This window comes from Papilio machaon, chromosome 1 (genome assembly GCF_912999745.1).
Source record: "Papilio machaon chromosome 1, ilPapMach1.1, whole genome shotgun sequence".
Taxonomy (NCBI): Eukaryota; Metazoa; Arthropoda; class Insecta; order Lepidoptera; family Papilionidae; genus Papilio; species Papilio machaon.
The window spans coordinates 3,790,589-3,815,915 of NC_059986.1; the positions used below are offsets into that span (position 1 = coordinate 3,790,589).

Here is a 25,327-nt window from a genome sequence, read left to right on the forward strand (position 1 = left end):
AAAAGGTAGTTTTCAGAAAGAGGGTCGCGACGGCAAGTGCACGATATCTGCATTGTGGCACGACGCGGCGCGGCGGCGGCAGAGTGGCGCCGGCGGGACTGGTGGCGTGGTGGCGCGGCGTCGTGGCGGCGGCGCATACATCAGACACGCGACCACCCCGCCCCCCGCCGCCCCCCTCTGCACCGCCCGCTAAACCATACACAGTTCCCCCTTTTTTTTGCAATTATCATCATTGAACAACCACTTTGATATAGAATGGAGAACTTGTTTTATGGTTACTTTTCTTTTATATTTATCTTCAAGTTAATATAAGAGCAAAGTACTCAACCAAAGAGGGTAATCTCAAAGTACCTATGCAATCAGTTATAAGTAAAATGTTATTTCCATTATGATCATGAAAAACAAAAATTATTAATATAGTATTAAATGCATGTAAAAATTAATCAGTCGAAATATTTCAATCATTAATATAGACTCAAAGTTCGACTACAAGTAATAATACGTGAATAATATTAAATTCCGTTGTAACAAAAACAATGTATAACTCAGAAGATACTTGTTATATAGTTCCATTACAACAAAAAACGCGAGTCACACGAACTGTTAACGATTTCCAAGGCGGTTATTGCCTCGCTAAGAAGTGGCACAGGCGCGGTAAACTAGACAAAATCCCCAACAATAAATATGAAGCCGTCAGATATCCTTCTTTTGTCTGTTACTAACGAAATGGCTAATTTATTACGTACACTTTTTACGTCACGTAATGACTACTTATTTTTATAACATTACGTAACCTTTAATAACGTAAACATTTTCACAATGCACCACCGATATGATGTCATCTATCAGCTATCTGTTATACCTACATTGTATTTTTGATTGCGAAAATCTCTTATTACGAAAATATTCAGAGAATTAGTCTATGATAAAGTTTACTAAGTCATAGTTTAACTATTTGGGTAGTAGGTAATATTTAAAGATGCTAGTATACATAGGAAAGCAGTGAAATTTATAATTTAAAAATTATAGAAGTCCTAGGTAAAAGTAAGATTTCAAAAGATTGAGGTACATTATGTACCTAAATATTTTGAAATACAAAGAGTAGATGTAATAAAATGTATTTGTAATATCTGTTTACAAGATAAATTTAATAACGTATATTTTTATATAAAGTGAATGAGTCAACAGAAACATCATTAAAAGAACAAGGGTCTCCGTATTGTCGCGTCAACGGACCGACCACGCGTGTACATTATCATGAAAAATATGTCTAGTCCGAGCCATTTGCATTTATGAATCATGCTTATTACAAGATGCACTAGACTGCGAACTCGCTCCTCTATTATCATACGTGCGCTGTGAAACAATTCAAGTTTTTGTTAATTAGTACGTATTGTCCGCGGCTTTGCTCGCGCGGATTTAAGGATGCTTATTTTGTCGGAGCATCATGAAACATGTTGCTTGTGCGGCCAGACAGATTAAAACAATAATGTTGCGAACTGTTTGCTGCGTGATGATTGCGCTTAAAATGTACAAAAATTAATCCTTGACTCTTGAATAGCAAATGTTTTGTTTACTCTCCTCTTTATAAAGGTCGCTTTGTTTATAACGATATTATGACATGAATTACGTGCACAAAATATAGATAATATGTTAAATCGTTCGGAAAGTCATTTCGTTTTTTCTCAACTTAGGATTCGTGTATTTTCGACGAAGATGCACCACGTCCTGGAAGGTCGGTTGGAGCTGATAAAGGCATTATTAAACAAAGAAATAAACATAGAAAATATAAATAAAAACGAAATGACTTTCCAAACAACCCAATATTTATTTTTCACAGCCTTGGGATCAATAAACTATGATAACATTAAAAGTAGGTACATTAAATATTTAACTAGATTTATTTTAATGAATAAATTGAACTTAGTTTATCAAATATGCTTCAGAAATCCTTTTCAATATAAGGATATATCTACGCATTCAGTTGAATTTGTTCCAAAAATAATATAATGTTGTCAAGAATTGTAGAAGGCAGGTTCAATTTATATTGGAAACGATGTATCCCCTTAGGGAATACCAGAATTTCTGTAATACTAGTGTTCACTTTTTTAGTAACACAGAGTTTACCTATTTGAAATATATTAGTAGTCGATTGACGTTGCAGTGAATTTATTTATAAGAGGTAATGTATTCATTGAAACTGATTAATTAGGTATGTATGGTGAAGTGACGCGTGGCTGGTTAGTAATGCGACGTCGCACAGGCCGGGTCCCGAGTGGTCGTCGGCGGCGTGACATATATCGAGGTTATATCGGGTGCAGAGTGCCAACAAAGGCAGCGCGAGTGTGGGTCAAGTGGCGCGAGTCCCGATGACGCAGCGTGCCCGCCGCGCCGCGCCTGTACGTTGCTATTATCCTATGCAAATCCGGATCGTCCAAATATCGTGTTGTGCCGCCAGCTACCTGCTATGGCGGCTATTAATAACGCGTCGCTACAGATAGGTCCCGCTCGGACGAGCAGTTCTGACCGTCGGGCTGTACCTGCAATGAGGCGTACCAAATCTGCTTTTCATGTCGGGACATATTTGGCTAAGCTGCGACCAATTGAATGTATTATAGACACAAAATTTGAATTATTTATTGAAAATTTCATCTATTATAGCAGCATTATAGCATATATAAAAAAGCAGATTTTCCTAGATTATATGATCCTAAGTTGAGTACTAATCGAATTCTCACTTTGTTTTGTGTTTGTGAGTGTGTGTACTCATCGAATATCAATGCTTTTTTATAGTTTACAACGTAAAAATCTTAGGTTCAAAGCCTAGTTGATCTTCATATAACACGGCATATATGTACAACTTATTTTTAAAATGTAGAGGATTTGTGTAATTAAATTAAGAAACAGATAGACAAGTACAGACTAAGACTACTCAGTTTATCATGGACTGTAATAGCTGCAATTGCAAACGCCTACAAAACAAAGACTAATTCTATAACAATCTGAAACGAATTGACGACTGAATCAATATACAATTATATTGTAATTTACGCACACTACGACGATTACTGATGAATAAAAAATGTAAGGATTTTCATTTATAGCAATATGCAATAAAACTACAAATTGTGTAATAACATATTACGTCTGATTATGGTCACGACATTTGACAAAAACTGTTAAGGTGAACGTTTGAATTATCACATCTAGAAATTAAATTACATACGGTATAACAAATGATATTCTAACAATGGAAACAACTAAAACATGGAGCGTTATTTAGTAATCTTGAGGAACAGGTTACATAGAGAATAAAATAACACGGGGTCAGAGGTTCGGGTCAGGTTATGCCGGGTCGACTTGAGAAAATAATCCATTGGGGTAGTAACACTATAGCGCCCTGTGTAACAAATAATACGGCTAAATGAAATAACGAAATTACCGTCGGGTCCTATAGCTGTTACTCTTATTATTCGGATGAACATTTAAAAGTGGGCGTCCATTAAATCCGCGTTAACGGCCAAAACACTGTACAGTTTGTTTCCTAACCGTTAAAAGTATGTCAGATATATACCCAGTTGAATTATTAATTTCTTCTAAAACCGTTACAGACATTTTTTCTTAGTAAAAGCTGTTAGTGCTTCTAAATGAACAGTTCCTTTCAAGTAAAGATTTTAAACGATATAAGTGCCAAGGATAAAGCCAAGCGGTCGCTCTAAGGTACCCTCGAAAGTTTTTTGACGACCGCTCTGAATAATTGAATTAGTTGCCGTCAGAGAGAGACCGGACTCGACGTTAACGCTCCTTCGAATGCAGAAAGAATATAAAGAAAAGGTTAAAGTTGCGAGGTGTTTAAAGGGAAACTGGAACTCTAGCAGAATTGTAACAGGTTAAAATATCAAAGTCTATTACGTTAAACTAATTAGCACTAAACGACACGTTTCTACACCAATCACAAAAAGAAATAATACAAGTGTATTGATATAGATATAAAAACATGAGAAAATAAAAACGTTGCCACTTACCCGAAAAATAGCAAAAAACTTTAGAATATTTTTAAATTAAATTGAAAAAAAAGATCACATTTTAAGTCCCTCCGTCCAGGTGAGCAGTCGACTAGGGAATGGCCGCAGCGTAGCTCACCCACTGCTACAATTTAATTAAATATGGCTTCGGATTAACCGTGTACGGCTTCACACAAACTATCCAGTTTCATATTTTTACTTCGCTACAAAAGCGAGTGGACATGGTGACAATTACTGGACGTTAATTATTTCCACTGCCAATATACAGCGAAAAAGATCTATGAAAGAGGCTCTTGAATGTTGTTTACCTGAAACAAAACAGATTAACATCAGTAAGTCGAAGGATTTGTAACCATCGAGTCAATTAAGTTAAACAATATCGTTAATAATAATACTGTCAGTTGAAGTGACGAATCAAAGTTACTCCGGTGTAAAGTCTTGACTTTGATAATAATGGGTTCGGTGGCAAAGCGCGCGGGTGGCGATGAGAGGGGTGTAGGGGGTGGGGTCCGCGATTGTTTCCGATGATAAACACCGGCCGCCCGACGCGCCATCCAAGAGCCCGCGCTAATTAAACAACAACGGGGTAAATTAATTTTATTGTTTCAGAACTACGCTTCTTTGTTTCGGGCCTATGGACCGGTTACCTGGGAAAAATATTTGACTGACGTCTCTCAAATCTCATCCGTGCAAATTGTTTTGCCGCGTCACGATTTATTTTTTTCAGCTAAAAAGTGTATCGCCGCAGGAGCGCGCGTTTACGATGACGAGCCAGAATAGACTGAGCGGATTGACACCTCGACGGAAAGCTTCTAAGTGCAACGGCGGGAATGGAGTCGAACCCCATTAAAAATATTATCACCGACGCTAAAAGTATAAAGCATCGCTTGTATTAAAATAATGATAATGGAGTTAAAATGTAAATAAGTACATATACCTTCAAGTAAATTATACAGGGTACTTTTCCAATAGAATTGAATACTCACAATGATTACGATGACTCGTGACATTGACAGGATAGTTAATAATTAGGTATTGTGGTTGACTGTTATGGGATTTCGGGAAGATGTTTCTACAGTAACGTGAAACAAATGATATATGCGATGGGTTTTATGGTAGGGTTAATGGCAGTGAATATGACAACGTGTCATTGCGAGTGTACATGACAAACGAGTGGTGCGTGAGGTTGCGGATGCGGCGCGGGGAGCGCGGGGTGCGGTGTCGGCTTACACCGCAGCGCACAGCCCCACAACTACACAACACATCCGCCTCGTGTCATTATTACCGACTCTGAGTAATTAATTACCCAAATACTGAGATATTGTATTTCTTGACGGTACATTGTTAATGCGCCGACTAATGTACTAGTTATGGATTGATCGAGTTGGATGGCGTCTAGCGACACATCAGGTCGGCAAGGCGAGTGGAGGCGCGCCGGCGGCGGGCGTGATGAATAATTTATAGTTGCCGGTAAGCGAAGTCGATCCTAGAGTGTCAATTAAACAAAGTATTCGGAAAACACCCTTTAAATTAACGGGTCGCTAAATTGAATACGGAAAATTAACCGGAAAAAGGTGCGGTGCCCGGAACAAAAACTTAATGTGTGCTCCGGAATTTACTGGTACGAAAATGTGAAATTACATGCGGCATCCGATTCGGCGAAGTCATTCTCAGAGTGCAAACTTATCTAGCACATCATACCTAACATTTAAACATCGATCAAAAATTTAACAGGAAGTCGATGTTAAATAACAATTAGAAATAATATAGCACTTATTATTCCAAATAATTAAGTAACTTCGTCAGCTCAAAATTATAAAAAAGCCTATAATATATCCGCATGTAATAGGTTACCATTTGCTTGTTATAACTCGGAACAAACGCGACTTTGCGTATAGACAAACAGACAAAAATGTTAAAAAATGGGTTTTCATTTTCAGCAAAGCAAATACATCATACATACGTAATGACATTTTTTTTCAATATTACATACAGAAGACACTTAATTTTATTAGTATGTACAGATATTGTCAGATGATTTAAAAAGCTTTAGTTTCCATTGTTATCCTTGACTATCTCGATAAAGTAATGGCTAGGTGTTAACTCTGTACTTCACTTACAATGCAGAGTTCTTGTAAACATTAAAGCTGGGTACAGACTGGTGAAACGTAACATGAAATGTATAATTCTGCCTTTCATTGCATGTTCGCTGCAAGCGTAGACGCATAGCGCGCTCTTAACGCGCATTCACTACGAACCTCCCGCGTTCGTCTGTTTCCGCCATTCTGCCGCGAACATGCCTTTTCCTGACTCCACGCAGTGTCGTCCTCCATGTTCGTTGCGTGCACGTGTTAATTTCAAAACAACCGTCCACGTTGGCTGCTCCGCGCACACGGCGCGCCCCTTTGTGTTCGTTCGAAAAACCGACAAAAAACGGATCACTCCGCGCGCGGCTTGTAATGCTCGTAGCGTGCGCGTGAAATGCACATTTCGCGCGCACAAGACGTCCAAACTATGAGAAATTGTTACAAAGTGTGTTACCTTTCATGATACATTGCATCAATGTGTACGGTGAATTCTTTAATTGCATGACACATTGCATGTTACGTTTTACCAGTCTGTACCCACCTTAAGATTTGTAGAGAATTTGCAATATCTAAGGAACTAGCGCTGTGAGAACTGTTTACTTGAATAACATCAATATGGCGCTGACAAAGACCCCAAATACTATGTAATGAATTTTGTGCATCCCTCGAGAGCTGTTACAACTAAATGAGAAATATCTATAGTAAGCAAAGAGATATTGAACAATAGATTTTGTGAATCGCTATTTTTTTTTCTAAAATATTTATACTTTGTCATTAGTAAGATGAGAACAATTTAATGTTAAGACATTTTTAATTGCCACTTCGCTAACATTAAAACATAACTTGATTTGACTGCTTGGGTATTTAGGAATGCTTTGTTGAGGTTTGTTTTAATTATAATTAAAATATAGGTAAATGCTTGATGTCCAAAAGGGAGAGAGGAGATGTTTAGAATGATGAGAGTCGGTGCCGGCACAGGGGGTGGGAGCTCATTAAAGGATGTGCGGTTCGTCTCTACGGGGTCGGACAAAAACAGTCCGCTATCCGTTACGGTATGGGCTGCAATTAAACAACATCATGAGCAAGCGCACATTGGAAATGCGGCCCAAGTAAGTGAAGTTAGTACAGCGGTAATACGATTATATAATTATTTTACGCCTATAAAGGCCGTGTTGACCCAACCTGAAACCGATTAAATCGTGGACAAATTTTATTTGCAAAACAAACTACACAAAAGCTTTTTTTGGATATTTATTCTAAGGATTAACTTTTATTCAATATATTTTATTAAAAATGAAACGTTTATAAAAATTGTAAAGATTAAAAGTTGAACTTCGTTATAAAAGAATGCGTTTTGAGCTTTAATGAGGTTTCCGTCCAAAATTACCGAACATTTTTCGGTCATTAAGCGGCGGAGTGGCGGAGTTTAATACAATCGGAATCAAATTAAGTTGATTCAGTTGCGGCAGCGGCAGTCGGGCGCAGTTGATTCAGCAGGAAGCAGACACGTGCGCCGCCCGCCGCCGCCCGGTCCCGCTCGCAATAAGAATAAGAAATGAACCGATAAATTCTATACACGACTCATAATGTTAGGAGTTTTATACTAAGAAAAATGTAAAGTGACTCGGGTCGTAGTTTTGCTCAGCAGTAACGAGAAATAAAAAAAAAAGATTAACGCTTTGCTAAATAAAATGAAAAGCTATGTACACTGCCGCATGCATACTTTGCTTATAGTGTATGATTAATGCATAGCTTTTTTAGAAATGTCCTCGAAAGTACACAATAACAGTGATTGTGCAATACTTAATACTGAAACGATCGCTCTAGTACTGCCGTGCCCCTACCATGCTACAACAGTAATGTTATACGACAGAGGATTGGGTGATTAAAGTTTGAAGAGAGGCGCGCGGGAGCAGCTGTGGGCCGCGAGGGAGATACAGTGCGGCGCCATCGGCTTCCAAAACACGAAGCCGAAGCGTTGAAAAATTGCGGCGAACGTCTCGGAGCCGCCCCCTGCATTGGCGCGGAGCTGAGCTACATACAAATCAGCCACCGACTACGTCGTCTCCGGCGTGGTTCCCGTCCGCCGTGCTAGCGATGCTGCTAACGACCAAGCTAGTGTTACCTTATTATATCTGATACCGTAAACTTATGAACACGAAAAGTTGACGTATAAAAGTTTGCTCAATAATGGATGGAATATTAAGAGAGATAATAAAATACGTATTATAAAATAAGTATCCAGCAATAACTTGAGTAACTACTTATGGCTTTATTGGACTTAGCGATCCAGAATGCTAAAATTTTGCAAACAAAATAAGCACTTTCTTTTATGACAATGATCACCGTAAAACACATATTGTTTGTGTAGTTGAAAATGATAACTGACAAAATTCATTTAATGGTCAAAAGCGCTGCGGAGCGAGGTGGCGCGCGATCATAAAATAAAGTTTACTACAAACAATAACATTTATTACTTGGTTACGTATTAATGCGCACTCCGTTTACAGCTGTCCGCCGCCGCGGCGCCCCCTTGTTTGTTGTCCGGTTCAGACATCTTTCGATGCGAATTATACACCCCTGCGAAATGAGCCTCGTACTATTGTATCGTCGTTCTAAGCTAGTGCGCTACGACGTTTCGTCTTAATAAATGTCGAAACGATTTGAAAGAGCTACGTGATGTATTAGAGTCGAAGAAGTCGTGCGGCATCTATTTCTCGTAAATTGTATGTGAAAAAAGCGTATATAAATTACGCTGTTGTGACACGCGTTTATCTATTTTATAGTAGAAATAAAACCAGTGAATGTTTAATAAAATACAAAACGTAGCGATGCTCGACAGTGGACAGTAAATGGCGTCTAGATTGTCCGTATTCTGAGCAGTATAATTTTTTATATATGTGCAAAGTATTCGTGACAAACGATGCGAACCGCACGACTTTTGCTTTAAAGTCAAAGTTAACTTAAGACTTGTACGTCTAAAGATTACATCGTCATATTATAATGTGACTTTTACTTTTATCAATAATTCTCTGTGTTATATTCTTGTTAGAATTGTTAACTATAATAATATATAGATTTATTGTGTTAGCAACAACTTAGAAATGTCACTAAACGTAATTTAATAAGCCGTTAAGATTGGACCGTATGATAAGAATTAAATGTGTCATATATTCAGTTGAAGGCGGACGGGGGATTGCATTAAGCCATTTGAGGACATGTGTCAAACGAGCAGCTAGGGCCCTTTTTGTTATTAACAGAGGGCGATGAGAGTTTACACAAAAACAGTTCAACATGTCAGTTTTAGTGCGTCAAGGCATTTAGTATTTTTAAAGTATGTTATATCGCGCTAAATTGTTAGTTTTATGGTGTTATAGTTAGTTTGTGGTGTTGTTGTATACTATATTTTGACGGGGTCCACCATAATGAGGTGAGATATGAGGTAAGTGCGATCGCCCTTGAGGGTGCAGTTTGCGCGCGAGTCAGACGCCAATTTTACGTTCACCACTTCGCTTACGTGGCTTGTTAAATCGACGAGACCTTCGAATTTATTTTCCCCGTCGCTTATTGAATGTACTTACTTTCAAATGTTCGTTTCGTATATTGTAACCGAAGCGAACGGTTGCGCAACTCGAATACGACAACCGATACGATAATAAAAAAATACTGAACCATTCTTTTTTATTTATTTATTGCATCATCGTTTGAAAGTTCTGAAAGATCGTGTCCGTCTGACATTGTATGTGCGAGTATGTAATGTAACTTGGAAAGCTCAACAATACTAGCGGTTGTTTAATTTGCAAAGCCATTATCAGTTTATAGGATTGCAAGTGGTGGCAGTCGTTGAGGTGGTAATGCACATGTAGTTACCGGCGTTTGATGCTCATTTGCGTATCTAAGTGAGTCCGTGGAGGCCATTAGCTAGCGATCGAAGACGTCATTACTCGCACTGGCGCGATAAGGAGCCGCGGCGAGGTCCTACGTCCTAACGAGTCGCGGCCAAGTGGACAGCTATAGGTAGGTGCTTTCAGCCCCCGGCGAAAATCAAATCGACTGCTCTTTTGGCTCGGACGGTTAAGTGCCGCCTATTATGTAAATTTTCGACAAACGGTGGAGAATAATGGATATTAACTTTAATGTTTACTCGCGTAATTGTAATGCGTTAATTACTTGAATGTCTCGAATTAAATTTTGTTTACAGAGCTCAGTTGTATATTGACTGTAACCTAATGGGTACGAATAATTAAAGAGGGCTTACATATTTGCGATGTTAGTTCATAAGATATGTAAAATCCTAAAATACTAAACATTAGATACTTAGAAATTCTCAACAAACTTGGATTTGCTTTTGCACTCAATATAATTAGGGAAATGTAGAGAAATGCAAAGTATTCGTAGCGTATGATGGTCCGGCAGACTGTTGCCGTGTCGACTCTCCACCTGGATATTAAGTGATTGCTAGAGGTCAGCCGTCGAGAGCAGAACGGTACTAAGCAACTTTACAACATTTAAAATTTCTTTTTAATCCAACTAGAAGATTTTTTTTCAATAAAACGTAAAGCTTCGTAACAATTTGATAACGTACATAAAATGTATGTATGGCGCTGCTTAAGTATTTTTAAAATAAAAATTATCAGTTACTTAAAAACTAAGTATACGTATAACATAAGTAACGAAGGTATTAGTTGAAATAGCGAGTATAGCTTCTGTAGGGCTCCATGCGAGCAACGTTAGCGGTCAGCAATTTGGGTCGAACTTGTTTAGATGACCCGAAGTTGTGTTCTGTCAAGCCACCTCAGGCGACCACTTAATCTAATTTACGAGATTACCAACTAGCTTTTCATTTACGATGTTTAAAACTTTTAAGCGTTACGGGAAGTTTTTAATTTGATACATAAGCAATGGCGACAAACAGGCCAAGTTATTGTAACTTAGTTATAGTACAAAGCGAAGATTTCAATGTATTTTGCAATATTTTTGCATAACAATGTCAGGTACGGTAGCAATATCCGGCATTTCATAGGTCAGGATAGTCCTTAAAACTATTACAAAATAATTTTCCTGACTTTTCATAGAATAAATAAGTAGAGACATTGTGTTCTAGGAAGCTGGGGATCGGTGGACAGTGGTTGTGACCACGGCGGCCGGCCAGTCTGTTCCTCTGCATGTTTTATTCAGGGGCGCCGCGTGCGCGCCGGCCGTGGCCCGCTTTTTACAATACATCGCGGCCGGTCGGCTAGATAGAGGCCTATCTCTGTGATGCCGGAGCACGCGACCGATTAAAATTTCATCTCTCTTTGTTCGGAAACGGAGATAACGGATCGATGTGCGACGTTAATGCACCGGCACGCCTGCTGCCAATCTAAATTGAATCCATCCGTGCACTTATAAATATTTAAAACGACCGACTGCATAATATTGTGTAATAATATATACGTATAATGGAATGGAATATATATAATTTCTTGATTTAATATATAAAAAATTAAAACAATCTTATAAAAAGTGTTAAGTCAAACTTTATATCCGGAACATGACAAATTAGAATAATATGTAATCTGTTGTTTAAGTAATGCATTTTCTTGCCTCAGAGCAAGAAGCCCAACCACATACCTACAGGAGAACCTACTCCTTACTTCTCTTCTTCCTATCTTAAAAGGTTACTGATTTTTACTACTTTTGTCTATTTTGATTCGCTTCTATGTATGTGAGAGAGACCTACTCTTTTTTATGAACTATGTACTACGTATAATATTTAAAAAAAACAATAATATCCACTGTATTTCTATAGGCAAAGTCTATAAATACTTAAAAAAGGCGTATCGAGCTATTGGCTATCAATTAAAAAGATCGCCAGAAGGGATTCCGCAGTTTGATGCTCATAAAAGCATTGCCTAAAAGTGCATTCGATCCGAGAAACATCCTTTGTTAACTTAAAGCGCACGGATAAAAACCTAAGACTAAGTTATATATTCGCTCGGGGCCATCTGAATGCTACGTGAACTTACGAGCATAACTCAAATATCTAAAAGAAAAAGACGACAAAGGAGGCCATTTGTTTTAGTATTACGCTGGCGGATATAAGCGCAGCGGCGCAATGTTAGACAGCGGTGTTACGTAGAAGAATTCAGTTCGATATTTCAGCACCGCCCCTTAACGCGTCTGCTCGAATTGTGAAAAATAGAGGGTCATTTATATTGATTATTCTTTTCTCGGTAGGTGATGTCATCACGCCGCCCTATTTTCTGTCCTCCGGCGGTAGCCAAAGAACAAAATACAAATTAACACCTCCGTGATAGTCGGCCGTCTTCCCTCGCAGCCGCGCTGTACAATGATGCGGTTAATTTAGTGAAATAAATCAGGCTCGCTTTATATTCCCGTCACAGCCGACAGAGGAGCCTCGGTAGCTATTACAGTAGCCGTAATGAGATTTAGAGCGCTCATATAAAGTTATTTATGTGCAGAACGCGACTCCTGCGAGCTGCGAGATGGTAAGCACGAGGGCGGCATTGCAGGAGTTCTGCAAACTCGTACAACAGACGTCACGAATAGAAAGTAGCGTAGCCGCCTACACTATTGCAATGAGCGTGGGATTTCAGATCGGATGATATTGCATACGTGTAAAGAAACTATGAAGGAGGAGAAGATATTCACCTCAACGGAACATTTAATAGTGCAGAGGAGGTACCTATCATTGATAAATAAAATTATACGAATACGATAAAGAAATATTAACGCCGTATTTGTTTGGTTGCTATATATATATTTTTTTTTTTGTAGATCAATGTTTTAGTGATTTGTGTATTTTGAACATCAAATATTATTATATACGCGATGTTTGAATACAACAATGTTACGAATTGAGTTGACAATGTTTTATTTGAGAAATCACACTACGTCTCATATCACATACATACGAGTAAGGTAAAATAATAAAATATAATCTTAGTAATATGGGAAAATATTATCATTGTACTTTGTGATTTTCTCAATACCTACTTCCATTTATTATATTTTTTTTTGTTTCGTTTTATGTTTTCGTTGTTTTCAAATTTAATTTTAAACACGATTCTCAATAAATGTCAGTTATATTTGTATATCTACATCAGGTTTTTACAATTTTCTTTAGGTATAATAATAACTTGAGTGCGTGTGGCAGAGATTTTAGCAAGTAGTAAGTAATGTTTCGTCCGAGGAGCACGTTGTTTGGACAATAGCAATGGTGTATAAGTTATTATTATTTTTATTCGTGCGAGTGTATGATCGATTGCGCGGAGGGTTCGTTAAATCAGACGCCTTTGTTCGGGCGAGATTAATCATACGCGGCTACGTATGACGGCAACTGAGTGGAGATATTCATTAGCGGCAATGGATCGGGCAAACTTAGTACAGCTTGCCTTAGGTGGTAAGTTAAAGAAATATACAATAAGAGAGTCAGAATTAGGAAAAGTCTCAAGCAAAAAGGAAGAAATAAAGAAACAGAAATTATTTTTAAAGGTAAAAATATACAATCAGAAATAGGTATTACGGTTGCAGTGTAAGTGTAATGTCAAAGTATTTGAGATATAAACGTCTTTAATATATTTGAAATATACATTACAAATGTATCAAATAAGAGTGCAGGTTTCGAAATCCCATAACGTAAAGGTGCTTTCGCAATCGGTTCACGTACGAAATACAATTTATTCGGGCCACTTAAAGAATAAAATAAATTTCGCAGCAGTTTCACCGCTTCATGTGGGAAGCGGAAGAGCGAAGTCGGCCTGTATTCTAGGTAGCGACGCCGCGCTGACTCGGCATTTAACCGACGCCGTCTGTGCCTTCTAATTCTACTGACGCCGCTGCCTGTCTTTTGGATACGGTACCATAAGGTTGGTTTTTGTAAAATCATTATTGTGCTATATTACCTATATTTTTACTTTACTTCAAATCAACTTCCTTTGCATGTTAATGTTTATGAAATTTAGATAGTACGGCATTTGGAACCCTTCAGCTGGGTCAGCGAGCGGCGAGCGCGGTGTGAGCGGGCGACGGGCGACGTGGCGGCTGGCGACAGAGCGGCGCTACTGCGAGCGCTGTAATGCGATAGCGCAAACAAACGCTCGGACACCGAGCCTCGCGATGTCAATTAAGCTAATTAAACACATAACGGGGGAGAGTGGCCGCTGCGACGCCCGGATCCACCCTCTAGCCTTGTCCCTTAACTGATGCTTAATTTTAACAAAAGCCATTCCTCTTAGCAACAGACCGTAATGATCGAAATACGTATTACATTGGCATCAAACGAACTAACTACGGTCGATTAAAACTAACTTGATACTGTTTTACTACTATATAATTACTACCTTTGTATAAATATTTATTTAAAAAACGTCTGTCAATATTTGCCTCTTTTAAGAGCAAACTTTGAAAGGCAAGCTACAAAATATGCAAACAGAACGAGAGATTCCTTAGTGTAGTCGTAGTAATTAGTTGCCGATGAAATTATGGTAATGAGCGGTGAAAAGACAAATAATAGAATGAGTGCTAACAAGAGATAAGACACGGCTTAATTAATAAAGTTTGCGCGGTCGTCTCGAGGCGATGCGCGAACGAGACGCTCCGATTCTGTAAACGAATCGGATAATCGCTTTCGTTTAATAGAGCGTTAGATTGACGCTATCGCCGGTGAGGAGTCGGCAAGCCAAGGGGCGCATTCACTCCTGACGGCTGTTGATCTACTCGCTAATGCGTCGAGTCAATGGAGCCGACTCAAACAGCGACAAGTAAACACCGCAGGCCCTCTCATAGGTATAAAGAGTGAATCAGGATAATGTCGAAGATACTGGAAACTACTGCGTAATGGTCGTCAGAGAAAAAAAAATACAAAGGGTTGCAACCATGCGACAAATAAGTATGAAAGTTTTAACGAGAGGGGTGAGATGGCATCAAAGCGCTGGGGCGCGCGTCACGCGAGCCTCCACCAGCGCGTACGGCTGTCATGTCGCAGAGGACGCCGCGCGGCCGGCCGCCATTGGAGTCACAATATGGTAAGGCGAGAATACACCTTACAAGCTTTTTCAAATAGAGCTTAAACGATAACTATGTGTGAGAATAAGTCAATTAATTAATTTTGACTAAGAAGTAAAATAAATGCTAATTTCTGTGTAAACAATTTGGAACAGTAACAATGTTCAAAGATTACATTTCACCAGTTTGATGATTGCACCGTATTTGTTTCCCAGACACTGTAATTCTGCAAACGCTATTTGCACTTACTATTGTTAAATGCAATCGGTGTACCCCACGCACATCCGCGCATATATAAATATTTGTACAAGTCAAGTAAAACTTGATTTGGGTGTCAGCTATAAAGCTTTTTATAAGTTCACGCCTGAAGTTATTTTAATGTAGCGAATTCCATGTCATATGAAAAATTTTATCAACTAGAAAAAATGTTTTTGAGCTAATGCTACAGTTCATGCAGAAATTCATCATAAAAATAAGTCGAATGTTTCAACAATATTAAAGTAATTCCTCTCTTGTTTCTTATGATATAAGAATTACAATAAAGGTGGATTATATACGTAAAACTCGAGTACCTAATCTGTTCCTTTGTTCTAGAATGAAAATGATATTTATGAACTCTATTACTTAAAAAGGGGACCTTATTAAAAGAAGTTCTGTTTTAAGGAGCGACAGAGTGACTGAGTACATTATAAAAAGTGTATATTTACGGTCGACCTCACGGACGGAGGAAACTTTCGTTTCGGGCGTTTTATGTGCGGAAAAATTGAGAAAAGTTGGAGAGTTAGGAATAGCGGAGACCGAAGCGAAGTCGACTTTAATATAATATGTAAATCGAACGGCGGCGTCGCGACCTCGTGCTCCTCATCGCCGAACTCATATCGCCGCCTGGACGTATTACATGGGGACTCGTAAATTATCGTGCAGAAAGCGAAAAGGCAAGTTTTACGCCGGCTCGGTGTGGGTCAGCGGCGGAGGAGGAGCAAGCGACGGTTACGAGCCTATGCATGCAAATAAGCGTCGCCGCGCCCGGACCTCTCTTTATCGGTTGTCATTAACATAAAACCCCGGGACACGGAGAAGCGAAAAGTCTCACTGGAGCCGTCCTATGTTTCGATAGCATAGTCCGTACTAGATTGACATTGATGAATTAGGTAGAAGTTCATTTGTTCAAAGTTCAAAGAAAGTATATTGATTGCGATGCAAATTGGAATCGATTAAACAAAGCCGGAGTTGATGTGTCGTTGGTAAATGAGGTCCGAAGCATCGAGAGATGGTGGCATACACCGTGCCGTCGCTGTTAGGTGCACCCACGAGTAGTGATGCAACGGAAGTGTCTTAGCGGAACCAGAAACGGAAACAGATGTCAAAAATAAATTTTAGCAGAAACGGAAACGGAAGCGGATGCGGAAACAGAAGTGTAAATAATATGAAAAAAAAACATATTTACAATTTTTTTTTTTTGTAAAAGCAGTTTGTATTCGTTTTTAATTTATTAAGGCATTGGATATCGGTGTCCTTTAGCCTTCAATGTATGTATTTTACTGTGCTGCAATAAGTTAAAATGCGTGTTGACAAACGGAGGCTTTTAAATATTAAAACCATTTTACAAATATATTTCTTTATTAATACATTCACTGCTGACCACTCGGTTCCGAGTGGGCAGAGCTATTAGTAGCGGCGCCTCCCCCTCGGATCCGAGCGAGGGGCCCGTTCACTTTGTAGTAGCCAGTAAGCCGCCGGTGTTTGAAGCGAGTCCATGTTGCTTTGTGTGGCCACTCTGGCAATATAGTCAACTAACGAAAAATAGTTTTGTTCTTACAGTGTTACAGTGATTAGTAACCACGTTCGTACGGAGGCAAACATACAAATATCTTGTATCACATGAAGCTATGTCTGAACTTTATGTTATGTATATATATATTTTTTAAATATATGTATATCCTGTATGTGTGTGTGTGTGTGTGTTTTTTGTGTGTATGTGTGTGTATACGTGTGTGTATGTTTTACTCAATATTCTGGAATTTGATGAAAAACTTGACTTTGTCAAAATCTTGTAACATATTAGTACACAGAAATGCGATCGTGGATCAAATATCTAAATATTATATTAGTGAACTAAACCATTGCCATCCCTAGCGCTCAAAATGATGATCCCTAGCGCTCAAATGCAAAAATGTATTTTTTTATTGAAATAATTATAATAACATTATTAATTTACCTATGTTCAAACATACCCAGGTACTAAATAAAAATTCACCATAAAAAGTTTTGGCTCCCAGCTGTTACCTTTTTTTATTTTGTAAACAGTGAATGTGTTAAGTATCAAATACACCAAATCTAGATTAGAAAAAGATATTAGGCGTCAGTTGCTCGTGACACTTGACTTGCAATCTACAACAACTAGACAGTTGACTCCAGCAAGAGAAACTGATTGTTTCAAACAGCAGTAGAAAATATTACGTACGATTAAAAAGTACGTAAACAAACAAATGCGACAAGTGCCGAAAGGCCGCGCACGGACTGCGCGTCTCACGCCGCGCATTTGGATCTCTCAGCCTTCGTAAAGTTCCGTTTTATCTCCGTTATAAAAGTTGCGGAAACAGAAGCAGAAACGGATGTTGAAAAGCACGCGGAACTTCCGCATTTGTGGAAACGGAAACAGACATCCGTTGCATCACTACCCACGAGTATAGCCGCAGCCGAGGCCGCCTTGGCTGTGTCTTTGTTCTTACAGCCAAAACAATTTAAATCTATCGCTAGTTTCGCCGACTCATTCTACTTTCGCAAACTTTAATTTTACAAATTTAAGACATAGTACACCGAATCTACATTAGAAAACAAATATTTTAAAAGTAATAAGTTGGCCATACTACTCGTAGCTTTTTTGTAAGTAAGCATGAGTAATAAAGGTGTAATATATTCTAATATTGTATCCTTGGTGATAGTTCATCCTACTAAATATACAATGGAGCAAAGAAAGAAGAAGAGGTAGAGGCGGAGGCGGGTTGCACCGGCTCGGCCTCTCTCGGACACTCTGCAGCGGCGAGCGGAGAGCGATGCAAGCAGCGGGAGCATTCGGGGATTTAATCGCAGATGACTTTACGCGCTGTTTATTCCCTGCATCCCAGCGCTATCTCGCTCGAGATCGGCTCGTAAACCGGCGCGGCGGCTCCGGCCATTGTTTCACTATCGAGCTCCGCTTCTGTAATCCTGCACAATGACGCCCTACAATCTGTCGCCATTCATTAACAACTGCTCACCACTAATTTGAATGTGCTTTGCAATAGCTTCTAGTGTCTCTCGTGGTTATAATATTTAAAAATGTGTTTTATACTTCATTTATAATTTTGCACATACAGGTAGAGTAAATAAAGTTTATACTTAGCCTTGCCCTGACTGTTAAACGTACATTGATTTTATTACATAAGAAGAAAAAAACATTAAATACAATACATTAATCTGACCAATCATCAAAATGTTGCATCGTATCACATACTAAACTGTAGTGTTTTGTCTAGTACGAACTTTGAAGGCTGAAAACACACAATAGAGCAGCGTGCCTGAAAAACAATTGAGTTCAGAGAAGTGCGCACGGGAACAAACGGACATGGTGAAAACTGGGCACCGAAGATTGTAAAAACTTTACAACTATCACACATGTTAGTACTTGCGACGAACATGGCAAGGATGTCACCGCGAGGTGTAATTGTCGCAAAGTTTTGCTCTCATCAAATGTACACAGGAAAGGTTCAACCCAAAACTTTTCGAGCGTGATGTTTACAACTACGCAAAAACAACAATATATCAAAAGTGAGTAATAAGTTGGGACCGGCGGAGTCCGTCTTGGCCGCCGGCTAAAATTTGTATCAAAGTAGACGAGGGGACGGACTGTCTTCGACATAATCTTTCATGTTAACTTCTACGCTTTCAGAATAGCCACCTCGGCAAATATTCATCCTTTCAAATGTTTGAACTAACGTTGAATTAAAGCACAGATGTGGAACAATTTTATAATTCGTTTATTTGTTAATCATTGTAAGATATGAATCCTATACTGAAAAGAAGGGTACGATTAATAGGGAGGAGCGTGAAGAGGACCGTCACAAGGCGGAGCTAAAAACCAGTAGTCTGTACACATAACACAAATAACGGTCGTCGCTCGTTACTAAGGCGCAACATAAAGACATTGTTCCTTACATAAGCGCACAATTCACGAAACTCTTTAAAGCCCGTGTCGCGTTCACAGTAATAACTTCGGAGGCTTTGAAGTCGGATCGCAGCGATTTGCTAGGAATAGTGGATGTTTAAATTTCACGCAAATAAACGAACCCCGGCAAGACAATAAAGAACCCAAAGCGCACAGTTTAAAACTTTACACAAAACGAAACACTCCGAAGCGACGGCGACGCCTAGAAAGTTGGAAGACGGCGGCAGCCGCGAGTGGGCGTCGCGATCCTCCCGACAAACTAAGAAATATCGCTCCGACAGCGGACAGCCTGTCCACTCGCCGCCCGCAACTCATTACTGGAGTAAATTAAAAGAGCCTCCTCCAAAATTATTTTCAAGCGCCTGATTCGGCATCATTATGTTATGAGACTCCATTCATAAGTAGCCTTCTCGCTGTTATCGCTTATTATTGCACTTATTAATCTAGAGTTTTTATTTATCTTATTCTTTTTCTTCTACATGTACAATGTTTTATTAATATTATATACAATATTTTATTTATACTTATTTATTTCTAATATATTACTGTATTACATAATATTGTATTAGTAAAATAGAATCTTCAATTCATATCTGCCCTGCACATAATTATACTTTCCTCTCATATGCCGGATGACTGGTAGAGAATGCCTTTAGGCATTAAGTCCTCCTTGTACTTATAAAAGTGCTAAAGAATAAATAAATAAATAAATAAATTCAAAGAATGATAAGCTTTCTCTTTCGTTATCAGGTGCATAAACACTTACATAATTTGTTATTGGTACTTCTTGGCTTTAAAAAACATAAGAGATTAATTAAACCTTAACCAAGTATCCTTATTTTTTTTTATAATATGTGCATAGTCATAAGACGACGTTAGTTAATATGTAGATGAACGAGATGTGATCCAAATTCGTCACCGGAGCGTCGTCAATACACCTTCAAAGTTTTTATTTATTTATTAATTTTTGGTAAAAAGTTCACTAAAAGACGTTAATAATTTATATTCGAATCCGTCGACGTTTAACTGTGTTAGTTCCAGCAAAATTTTGGGTACATTTTCAGGCAATACGACACAGTGCCGCTGCACACGATCGTCTGGATTATTTAGTGTAGACAGCGCATTTCCCCTATGATGCCTATCAAAACAAAATGGGGTGTAATTTTAAGAGGCCGGGAGGTTTGAATCAACACACTAAGCCAGTGATCGTATCACGCATGCCCCTCCCGCCGCTCCCATCCCGCCGCCCCGGCGCACACTAATCCTATTTCCGCGACAAATTAATATGCTCATCGGCAGCCGCGTCACTAGATTACGGAACGTTCATAGCGCGATTGTATTTTAAGTGTATTATCCAATTTGGTGGATATTGTGCGTGTGGTAATCAGCGGCCGCGGCCGCGGGGCGGGACGGGGCGCGTACGGGGGAGCGCTGCTACACGCTACATTACAACGGCCGTGCAGCGAGCTGGCGCACTTAATAGATTTTGTTGGTGCACCGTGCGGTGCGGCCGGCGTATTGCGAACTAACGGGATTATTGTACGAATTTGCCTCTTCTGAATAATAGTAGAACGATTGCGCACATCGTTCGCTTTCGCCATAACGTTGTACGTCAAGACTGCGGACCCTGTGCGAGTAATTATACCCCAATCGCCTGTAGGCATGCTTGAATACGTGAAGCTCTTATTAGACAAGCCCCTTTACGTCGCCAAACTTTGAGTTTTTAAGTAAACACTAATATGAAAGATGAAATTCGCTAAATTTGATTAACCAACATTCAAAAACTTAACTAGCATTATGCCCGGTCTAACAGTAAATGCGAGTAAACTTGTAACGAGAAATGGCGCGGCGTCTCGCACTCTTACAAACGAATTCAAAAATAAGATCGAGAGAATAATTAAAATCAGCGCAAACCATTAAAAGAGCAGTTTATAATAGGAGAGTGCACTGTGAAGCGTCCTTCATGTAGGCAGTTAAAGAGTTGGAGGAGCGCACTCGAGCACGAGTGCCGCGCCGACGCCACCTCACGCCGCCTAACGAACCGGCCGACAAAAAGTCTGCTCGGCGTCGCAGCACGCGCCACGCGCCGCCACCGCACCGTGCCTCCGGCCGCGCGGCCCGCGATAATAATCGCGCCACATACTCCCCCGGTCCCGGAATAAAACCTTATCCACTCAATATACAGTTCATAGTGGGAGCGTTCAATAATAATTAACGCTCGGCTCGCGTCAGTTTTCCTGTGACTCATTACACATCCGAACGGTTTGGCACTAACAAACGCCTCCGCGATCAAAGCGAATCAGGAAATCACCTGATACGGAAGCGTTTTAGTGCCGCTGTAATGTTATTGTTGCGAACTAAGGGGAAAAAGTGGAAACAGCAATTCATTTTACGTTCTTCCACAAGAACCGTAAAAGATAAATGGTCAGAATTTAGTCGAATCCTGGCCCAAATAATAAAGCCGCAGAAGATCTACTTTACATATAAATTAGAACCTATATTATACTAAAATTAAGCTTATGTTTGGCAAGAAAGGAATTTTGATTTTATACCACTGAAGAGACAATTAGTTTGTAATCAAAACGTGTGCACTATTTAATATTATTGCAATTAAGTCACGAGGACAACATGCAAATCAACTTTTTCAGAAGCTTGCATTTATACACAACATTTGGTACACAGTTTGGTTAATTACTGCTTGACACAACATCAGTTAACATCGGATTGTTAAGAGCACTTATTATTTATCAACAACTTTTATAAGTAGGTGAACAGATAAGGTTCAAGAGATTTAGGTATATAGCAAGGAATAGAACATAATAATATGCTACTTATTTAAAACTAGCTGTTGTCCAACACTCCGTCCGCCCGGAATTAAAAAAAAACTTAATTAGTAGTACTATGTGTTTTGCAGATTCTTGAATGATTTATGTTGTGCCAAATTTCATCAAAATCCGTTGAGGTGTTCCAGAGATACCTTCAAACAAACATCCATCGATCTAAACATTCGCATTTATTATATTAGTAAGATTATTAATCTAAAATGACTTAACCAGAGATTGGTTGTTACAAAACATCGCAACTTTTTCAATAAAAAACGACTTTTTAGAATCATTCATGACGTCAGTAGTGATGGTTACAAGGTTGTAATTATAAAGGTGGAAATTTGGCACTATAATTTTTTTTCTTCTTTTCATTCCAGTTTGAGAGCAACATTTATGAGAGAGGGACGGCAGATGATTTGCGAATTGCTTCCTCATGATTACACATACAGCACGAAAGAATTGCTCGGCTAACGAGCCAAGTGTGAAGTCAACGAGGTTGCTTTTTTATTATTTCTCTTGTCTATCTTATGTCGTCATTTTTTATTTGAAAAGTCAAAAAAATTGTCATTCATGTGTGATTTGCGTTGTTTTAACGGCATATAAAATCGATACGAATTGATTCAAAATGTAATTGCGAAACAAAATTGTGACATATTTTTACGTAGATGAGCGTTCATTTAATTTTAAAAAATAACATTGTATCAATACTTGCAACATTCGAAATTCGCAAATGTTTACCTCCTGTAGATAACATGTTATTTATTAGTAAGACATTATATACCGGTTTAAATATGACCTGAATCGTTCTCTTACTTAAAACTGAGGTAATTGGAAAGGGACAGATGGCGTGAGTCAGCGTTAATCCGGTCGACGTTCGCTGTCCGCCAGCACAACCGCGAGACTCACAGTCAGCCTGCGGCCGCTCGGCGCCGGTGATCTTCGACGCGAATGCGCTCCATACACGGCCCGGCACGACCATCGAACCTGTTTCGGGCCACGACACATCGCAATGTATGCGCATCGTTAGGCCATTTCAATAAGGAAGTTCATAAATATTTAATTATGAGATAATATGACTAAACTGGAAACATGTATATTGTTGATAATATTCGACAGTAATAGCGGCATAGTTTACGTGCGATTGGACCGATGGCAATGCATCACGTCGTCTATCACAAGATTTATGGCCGTGGTCGTAGTCGACTATCTGTTGTCGTTTTATGCATGACACATCGCCCGGGACGTTAACGCGCGTTCTTTAAGTGCAAATTATATTAGCATGTCTGTCGTGGCCTGAAATCACACAAAGTAGGCAAACTAACAGATAATTATAAAGGTGTTTTACGTATTAGAGGTATACATGTTTTTATGGGGAACTGTCAATAAATTGGGCACATAAATATTTGCATAAGGTCTGTCAAATGTACTTGATCGTTGTGGTTTTTGTGGTTGATTCATGTTCTAGCTTTCAGTTTTAGATCGATACAAACGAGCGCCAAACCGTTTGAATATTTATCAAAGCTGTTAGAGCATTTCTGTGGAGCAGTGAAGTGGTGCTAAGTAAACTTTAAAATCTGAGCGTGCGAAAGGGACGGGGAAAGGCTGTGTCTGCCTCCGAGTGGACAAAGCGGGCGATGCGCAAGGAAACCGGTTATACTCGTTTATTTTGCACGCATTCCAGCCGAGCCGGCGGGAGCGGGCGAGCCATTCCCGGACGGATCAGGAACTCGATTTCTACACGACACAACTGCCCTTGAATTCCTAACGCTTTACGCAGACCTGAGCTGAAACGTTATGGAATTCTGGAGTACCAATGTAAATGAATTTATCAAACAGATGTTTCTATAGCAAGAACTAACTCGACAAAGTTCATAATCAAATAATTTTATATAACCCATTATGTTGAAGGCTATGCTCTCTTGTTATTACAACTCATATCTTTATCTTACGTTAAAGATACACGTTGTAGCATGTTAGCAAGCCTTTCGTACAAATTTCTATCGACTCTAAAAGGGTAACCGGTAATTTCTTAACATACATTCTAATCATTATCCAATATACCTAAACTTAGCGCTTAATTTTTTGAGAGTGATCTCAATTATTTAGTTACTTGTTATCTTTTGGTATTGTTATCCATTAACAATTGAGTATTTTGTCACATATATACCCTAATAATTTGCGTTAGCTATATATTTCCATTGATCGGAAAATAGATCACTTAAAATGTTCTTGGTCTGTCATATTGTCTATCTTACTAATATTATTAAATGCGAAAGTTTAGATGGATGGATGGATGTTTGTTTGAAGGGTCAACGGATCTTGACGAAATTTGGTACAGATGTAGAACATATAGGCTAATACTTAAGTTTTTTTTAATTCCGCGGGGACGGAGTCGCGGGCTAAATCTAGTTGTCCATAAATCAAAAAGGTTTTAGAATACAAAATCTCTTATCAAAGATATTAATTAATATGTTGATTTCATATCACGTTTACAATGTGAATATACTTTAATTGGCAAATAATACATAGGGCAATTAGGGATGCTAAGTCGGGTCGAGGTGCGCGTGACGGGACTTGACAATGCCAGGATTCAATTATGCTAACTCTGTCGCGAAAGAAGAGCCAAAACTCCCTCACCCCTTCTCAACCGCACTTATTGACCCTTAACAATACTGAAACAGGCACTTTTATTATGTTAACAACTGCCTATTGAGGAGCGAGAATAACATATATTATTCTCGACAAACTTTCGCGCCTTTCACTAAGGTAAATGTCAGTATAAAATGTTGATTCCCGCGACTTTCACTTCGTTATAACAAATGTGACTCAGTGAATAATAGTTCACAACTTGAAAACAAAACACAGAAATTTTTTATTCGAATTTCGGAAATCTTGAAATGTACTTGTATCAGGTTCATTTGAATAGCGAAGATTTCTTTAAGTTATGATTTGAGTGACCGTGTAGCGAAGTACGGCATAAGGTACTTGTTATTTATCAACATGAAACGTAAAGGTAATTGAAACAAGCCGCGGTTCTTTGTCAACACGTATTCTCTCGTTCACTTGTAGATACACAGTGGACTGTACGCAGTTGCTCATGGGAATTGTAATTGGTCAATTTTTTGTTGTTCCTTAGCAAAAGACAACGAAGTTATATAGCGTAATTGTTGGCAC

General features: G+C 39.0%; 1 protein-coding gene across 11 annotated transcripts in view; it reads right to left on the reverse strand.

Annotated features, from left to right (window-relative positions):
* Nucleotides 1–25,327, reverse strand: part of LOC106714412 (protein muscleblind) — a 111,963-nt gene that overhangs the window by 20,629 nt on the left and 66,007 nt on the right. The window contains exon 1 of one of the 11 annotated variants that reach the window (XM_045686450.1): nucleotides 4,026–4,311. The exons of the other annotated variants lie outside the window; for them this stretch is intronic. The gene's annotated coding sequence lies outside the window, so the exon portion shown is untranslated. Of the gene's footprint in view, nucleotides 1–4,025; nucleotides 4,312–25,327 lie in introns of those variants that run through there. 11 annotated transcript variants of the gene reach the window in all.